Raw genomic sequence first — 7,482 nt, 5'->3', positions numbered from 1 at the left:
GCACGAAAGAAGACAGACGCCGCAGCCGCTCCGTCTGCTCCGATGTCTAGCAGTACAGCCAGAGGCGGGAGGCAATACAGATACGGTCCTTCTCTCAAGCCTCTAGAGAAGTTACCGTACAAGAGGACCGAGGAGGAAAACGCGAAGATCGTGCGGGCCGAAGTGGACGACTTCTTTGAAGGGTTGAAAGCAAAGAGACATCCACCTCCAGAGAAGAAGGTAGATCCGGTGAAAGCAAAGCGCACTCTCGATGCCCTGAGGAAACCAGCAAAGTCTCCACCGAGAAGCAACTATGAGCGCATTACTGAATAGAAATATCTCCAAGCGGAGCGGTCGGGAAGTACTGTCAGACATCAAAGGTCAAGAGAACGAGCAGCTGCAAAAAAAATTGCCCAGCTCGGCGAACAAGCAAATCAATCGTGCCCCCCGCTCAATGTGTCTAGCGGCAACATCGTCGCTAATGCTCCTGGGACGGTGGCCGGTTATGGCAATCTTGCAGATTACCTGCTTGATGATCAACTTCCTGATTTCATGGAGGTGGACGAACACAGATACGAATACGGGAAGCCTCTCGTCAAAGATGAAAAATCTCTAACAACGATGATGCGAAAATTCCATAATTGGTACATGAAAACCTGCGGAGAGTCTGGGGGGACGAATACTTTGTATCTGAACATTAAATAGGAGCACGACCTCGTTGGAACTGATCTGTTGCCTGTTCCATTTGAGGAGTTCTTCAAGTTCTTCAATCAAAAGGCCCTTGATAAATTAACAGTCTTTTGCTACTGTCTATAAGTACTCTTGTTGTCATTAAGTCTCTATATATACCTCAGCTCTTTCATTGCATGTATTTATAATTAATTATCCTCACTATATTATGCTGATTGAAGATCGTCGAGTGCAGAAAACAAGAAATATATGATATTGGGTTCATTAACACAAATATCATAGATGAAATTTAGGTTAAAAAGCACGTCGAAGAGGCCGAGGCCAACTTGCTACAATCGTTGATCAAAAATCAAAACAAAGATTTAATACTCTTGCCTTACAACTTTGGGTGAGTGTTACTGTCGTGTGCATATTCAGTTTCCCTTATTACTCGAGCGAGGTTATAGTAATGTAATTGATGAGTTATGCATGCGTGCACAGCTTCCACTATGTTCTTCTGGAGATTAAGCTTGAGCGGGGACTAGTAACCGTCTTAGACTCGAGACGAAAAGATCCCGAAACCTATGCGGACATGACTAAATTGCTCAACAAGTAAGTTCAATCGATCATTATCGCACCATATAGGGAACTTTTTGTTCATTTCCTGATATCTCAAGTAATAATAATTATTTTCTTTGTCTTGCAGGGTTTGGAAACAGTTCACCGCAGAAGCTCTGGGACTATCGAAGGAGCTGCGATATACATACCCGAAAGTAAGTACTACTAGCTAGCTAGCTAGTTGCGCGCATCTCCCATTGATTCTATAGCTATACTTTCATCAATGCCATTTATAATGCTTCATTATCAGTTTGATTGACCTCTATTTCTCGTAAAGTGCTTGTGGCAGGAACAAGGGAATGATTTCTGTGGATACTACGTGTGCGAGTTCATCTACAACGCGACTTTGAAAAATAAGCGGGGCTACTCTCAAAGACAATATGAAGTGCATAAGCAATAATATTCACAATTTCATTTTATTACACCATCATTTCTGTTGAGTTTCATTCATATATATGTATTAATTAACCACCTTCTTCAAATTAGACGTGGCAGATGCGGAATGAACTCCTAGAACAATATCGCATGAAAGCAATTCAAGAGGAATTGGCGGGATTCTTTCTTGACCACGTCATCAATAAAGCCGGAGAATACCATGTGGAAGTTGATTTCAATTGCTAGGGGATTGTAATTAAGAGATCTTACATATTGTATATGTATGTAGCCAGTAGCGTCGGATAGATAATACGAAAACTTGTTGTTCGACCAATCTCTCGGAGAAGGAGAGGTCGATCGATCACTTCTCTCGGTATGCATGACGAACTTTTGTACTTAATGGTTCCCTTCATTTTCTTACTGGCTAGCGTGTCGAGGGCCTCTCTATGTATAGTACGTAGCGACGACCAAGCACAGACATAAGAGAGGACACTTCTCTCTATTAATTAGCTAGCTAACACAATATATGAAACAACTAAATTAACCCCCCAAAACCCCCAACCCCCCCTTCAAAAAAAAAACCCCCATCCACTGAAATGCTGACGCGTGGATGCCTTTTGGTCCCGGTTGGTGCCACCAACCGGGACCAAAGGCCTTCTTGCCTGGGCTCGACGCACCGGCCACGTGGAGGCCCATCTGTCTCGGTTCGTGTTAGAACTGGGACTAAAGGTCTAGGGCATTAGTAACGACCCTTTAGTCCCGGTTCATGAACCGGGACAAAAGGCCCTCACCAACCGGGACTAATAGGGGTTTTTCTACTAGTGTATATACGTGGGCAGGGGCACCCCAAAGCACAATAGACAATCTCTTAGCCGTGTTTGGTGCCCCCCTCCATAATTTAACACCTCAGTGATATCGTCGTAGTGCTTAGGCGAAACCCTGCGCCGGTAACTTCATCATCACCGTCGCCACGCCGTCGTGCTGAAGGAACTCTCCCTCGTCCTCAACTAGATCAAGAGCATGAGGGACGTCATCGTGCTGAACGTGTGCTGAACACGGAGGTGCCGTACATTCGGTACTTAGATCAGTTCGATCGTGAAGACGTTCGAGTACATCAACCACGTTACTAAACGCTTCCGCTTTTCGTCTACGAGGGTACATGGACACACTCTCATGTCTCGTTGCTATGCATCTCGTAGATAGACCTTGCATGATCGTAGGAATTTTTTTTAATTACTACGTTCCCCAATAGTGGTATCAGAGCCAGGTTTATGCGTAGATGATATATGCACGAGTAGAACACACAGAGTTATGGGCGATAATAGTCATACTACTTACCACCAATGTCGTACTTTGATTCGGCGGTATTGTTGGATGAAGCGGCCTAGACCGACATTACATGACCGCGTTCATGAGACTGGTTCTATGATACGTCTCCAACGTATCTATAATTTTTTATTGTTCCATGCTGTTATATTATCATTCTTGAATGTTTTACAATCATTTTATAGTCATTTTATATCATTTTTTGGTACTAACCTATTGACATAATGCCCATTGCCAGTTGCTATTTTCTGCATGTTTTTTACAATGCAGGAAATCAATATCAAACGGAGTCCAAATGCAACGCAACTCCTAGAGGAATTTTTTTGCTAGAAGAAAGCCAATGGGCCAAGGAAGCACCTGAGGGGCTGCTCTAGGGGAGCAGCACCCACCAGGGCGCGCCTGGAGGCCTAGGCGCGCCCTGGGGGGTTGTGCCCATCTCGGGTGCCTCCCGAACCACCTCTTTGCTCTATAAATACCACAATATTCCAAAAACCCTAGGGCAGTCGACGAAATTTTGATCCAGCCTCATAGAGTCCAGAACCACTAGATCCAATATAGACACCGTCATGGAGGGGTTCACCACTTCGATTGGTGCCTCTCCTATGATGCGTGAGTAGTTCTTTGTAGACCTACGGGTCTGTAGTTAGTAGCTAGATGGCTTCCTCTCTCTCTCTCTCTTGATTATCAATACAATGGTCTCTTGGAGATCCATATGATGTAAGTCTTTTGGCGGTGTGTTTATTGAGATCCGATGAACTTTGAGTTTATGATCAGATCTATGTTTTTATCCATGAAAGTTATTTGAGTCTTCTTTGATCTCTTATATGCATGATTGCTTACATCCTTGTATTTCTTCTCTAATATTTGGGTTTTGTTTGGCCAAATTGATCTATTTATCTTGCAACGAGAAGAGGTGCTTTGTAGTGGGTTCGATCTAAGGGTGCTTGATCCCAGTGACAGAAGGGGAACCGACACGTATGTATCATTGCTACTAAGGATAACAAGATGAGATCTATCAGTACTAGGAAAAAGGCTACTAGCAGCGCGGGTTTTTTGTTAGTAGTAGCGCAGGTCACCGCGCTACTAATATCGCGCTACAGCTAAAAGTTAGTAGTAGCGCGGGTGGCATCCGCGCTACTACTATTTAAAACCGCGCTACTACTAACAAAATAGTAGTAACGCGTCTAGAATACTAGGCGCTACTACTATGCTAAATACTAGTAGCGTGTAGTTTTTGCCCCACGCTACTACTAACAAATTAGAAATTAAAAAAATAAAAATTAGATCCATTATTTATAGATAGAAATCAGATACACGTCCAATGCAAAATAAATTAAACACACACAACCAAAGGTGGGTATCCTCCCTAGTGTTCCACCACCAGCCTAAATAGACCACTTCTCTACATGTATCTACCAAGGCTCGGAGTTCAGACGCTGGCGGACCCGAATCCTCCCTCACCCTGAACGATGGTATCGAGGTCCTCCACCTCGGCGATCTCCAGCGTCGCGATCACATGGACGATCATCCATGCGACGCGGTCGCCGGGCTTCACGACGAAGTCCACGTCCGAGTGGTTAAAGAGCACGACGCCACTGGGCTGCGATAGTCAGCGTTGATCACCCCTGCAGCCACGTCGGGAAAGTGAAAACTTGTTAGTACGCGTCAGCATTCAAATCCAGTAGGGTATTTGCTTTCTTTTTAGCACATGCACATGAATCAATGGTAACAGCCGGAGGCTGGTCCTTACTTGTTGCACGAGACGTGAAGAAGGCCGGGTCCCCTCCTTGTTACACGAACAAATCAAAGTAAGACACTGTCGCGATGTGAAGAAGGCCGAGTCCCCTACTTCTGTAAATAGCCCAGGTGCTTGAAGTTGTAAGGAATCTTAATACAATGAACTCATAGTGATGCATAATAACAAGAAAAAGGAAAAAAACATGAATCCTAAAGAAAAAGATCATTATATGAGTCAGGTTGACAGTTTTGAGACACAGGAAAGGATAATGTTGGTAACAGTATTCATTAACAAGAACAATGGGCTGAGATTTCTCAAGTGACATTTGTTTCACTAACATTGATTAATGACGAGGCATGTAAGATTTACCCGAGCAACATCAGCATACCCTCTGGTCCTTGCAAGAACTTGAAGACCAAGGTTCTTAGCTTTCTCCACACTGACTAGCACAAGTGCAGCGACACCGTCGTTGTACATTAAAAGATAAGAATGGCACTACAGTTGCACTTCTAGGTAAACATTGCTTTACATAACTTATAGTAACCATGGAGAAAGCCTAAAATTCAAGCTACAAAGTAATATAGCTTCAGTACACTCTTGAGATGATAAATTTACCACTGTACCAAAGGTAATCTGATCGTGTAAAAATAAAGCTACAATGCTGCACTAAGAAGTATCAATTATTGATTTTAGAGGTATTAAACAGACACACTTCAATCACAAAGATCAATATCTACTAGCTTAAATTCAAATGCTTTACTCAAGATTGTGCTATCATACTAGACTCTGGCTGCATATTAATTATGCTACAATGTTTAAAGGGAGCACTATATTGCAGGACTACCTTTGCAAGACTTTCATCCTTGCAACAAAAACTGGTGGTCTGCCTCTACCAGAAGGAATGTCAACCTGGTCGATAATATATGTTTGAAATTGGTACCTATGAGACAATATTTCATACAGAACAAGGGAGTTTTTGGGCCCTCAAATAATGCACACACCGGAATAAGTTCCCAATCAAATGCGCCTCTGTCTCGTGCTGCTATTCCATGCTCATTGATCTCGACGGCATAAGCATCCTAAATGAAAAAACAACCAGGATTTGTTTATTCATTAGTTCTGATCTCCATGGGCAGCTAGCAGTGTATGTTGATGCAGAATGTATCGAACCCCCCAAAACCAAAAACCAAAACCCGAAGAATAAGACACACACAACCACGCATGGTCTATAAAACCAAGAACCAAGATACAAACCCAAACGGCACACACCAAATAAATGGTAACGAAACCCCAAGACCCTCTTTTAGAATTCTTTTGGCCTACATGTACATGTGGTACATGAGGTTGTGCTGGAGCTTAGCTTGGTTCCTGCAGCACTGCAGTAGTAAGTGGTAGGAAAAACAAGGCTCAGCGTGCGCTCTAGCGTGTTGGGCAATGAACATTAAGCGGAAAAAATTTGGACTATTGTGCAGTGATTGGTAACCAACGGTACGCTCCCTGTCAGTCACCACATAGTAAACACATGCACATGAACGGAACACGCATGAGTATGACTGAAAAGTAAAGATGAAAATGTTGGTCGGCACTAACAGTAGGTAAACAGAGAAATAGTGCACTGGACAAGAAACAGTGGTACTTTTCTACACAGTAATCACGTCTATATCAGACAGATACTTTTTCATAAATGAACATAAATTTTGGTTAGCCTAGAACTAGCACAGATCAACTTGAATCTCAACCAACATACTAAAATCAGTGGCATCGCCATTAGGACCTAGTACGACCAATGTGGATGTCATTTGTGAACACATTTGATTGTCCAAACTGGGATGGCCCTTGAATCTCTCTCTATTAGGCGACCATAGCAAGGGAAATCACAAGGGCGATCAATCCAATTGCAGCGGCGTGAGGTGGCGAAGGGCAAACTACGATTTCTGATTGCACAAAGATAAAGTTAAAGTTCTACGACACAACAACTACATTCACCAATATAAGCATATTAAGACCAAAGTAGGATACCCGAAAATATAGATAACTGTTTTCTATCTGCGCAAGCAACAAACGCCTTTTTTCAGAGATATTAGTTTGTTAGGTTCAGCCACTGTTTTCTATCTCCGCAAGCAACAAACACCTTTTTTACAATCAAGGCTACAAAAAGCTAATTACTTTTTTAGGGAACAAACACCTAATTACTAAACCATGGCGCTTCATGCCATGGTGGTGTGTAGAAGGTTCAGTAAAGCACTAAAGCAACTACACGCCGTGGTTACACATCTCATGGTCAGGGATTGAGCTCACGTGATTGTAAGAGGTCGACATGACATAACACACAAGTGCTGTTTTTCTGAAGCAAACTGCAAAAGGAAATATGAGAAAGGCCCAATTTCGTGGAAACAGCGATGCAGCCTAGGTGAACGGCTGACTGCTTTTCAATTCTGTGCTGCACAAGTTGCAAACTAGCCCTACTGTTGCATTAGTGCTTATTTCTGAATTTCGATGCAGAGCAGGCACGCTGGCTGTTCTGCGCCAAAATTGGTGTGCCAAGCGAATTAACGTAGCGATTATCATACCGAGAGCCTAAGCATTATTCTAGATGAAGAAGGAGCTCAAAGTAACTTATTTTCAACTGGATGAGAAGTGAAAGAACAGAGAGGCCCAAGCCCAATTTGCTAAAGGAGATAACTTCTTCGTGGAGACAGAAGTACAGAACAGCTAGTGCTCTAATGGCGCCTCAGGGCAGATCGGGTGGTTGCTCTCAGCCTCGCACGTACCTGGCT

At 43.2% G+C, this 7,482-nt stretch overlaps 1 long non-coding RNA gene across 1 annotated transcript; it reads right to left on the bottom strand.

Moving 5' to 3' along the window:
* Positions 1–4,273: 4,273 nt before the first annotated feature.
* On the bottom strand, positions 4,274–7,475 carry LOC123094433 (uncharacterized). The gene is made up of 3 exons (XR_006445824.1): positions 5,075–7,475; positions 4,718–4,818; positions 4,274–4,592 (listed from the first exon to the last, which is right to left on the bottom strand). It is a non-coding gene; the product is annotated as an uncharacterized lncRNA (long non-coding RNA).
* Positions 7,476–7,482: the final 7 nt, after the last annotated feature.

Source organism: Triticum aestivum, chromosome 4B (genome assembly GCF_018294505.1).
Source record: "Triticum aestivum cultivar Chinese Spring chromosome 4B, IWGSC CS RefSeq v2.1, whole genome shotgun sequence".
NCBI lineage: Eukaryota > Viridiplantae > Streptophyta > Magnoliopsida > Poales > Poaceae > Triticum > Triticum aestivum.
This window is presented reverse-complemented; position numbering and strand designations above follow the sequence as displayed.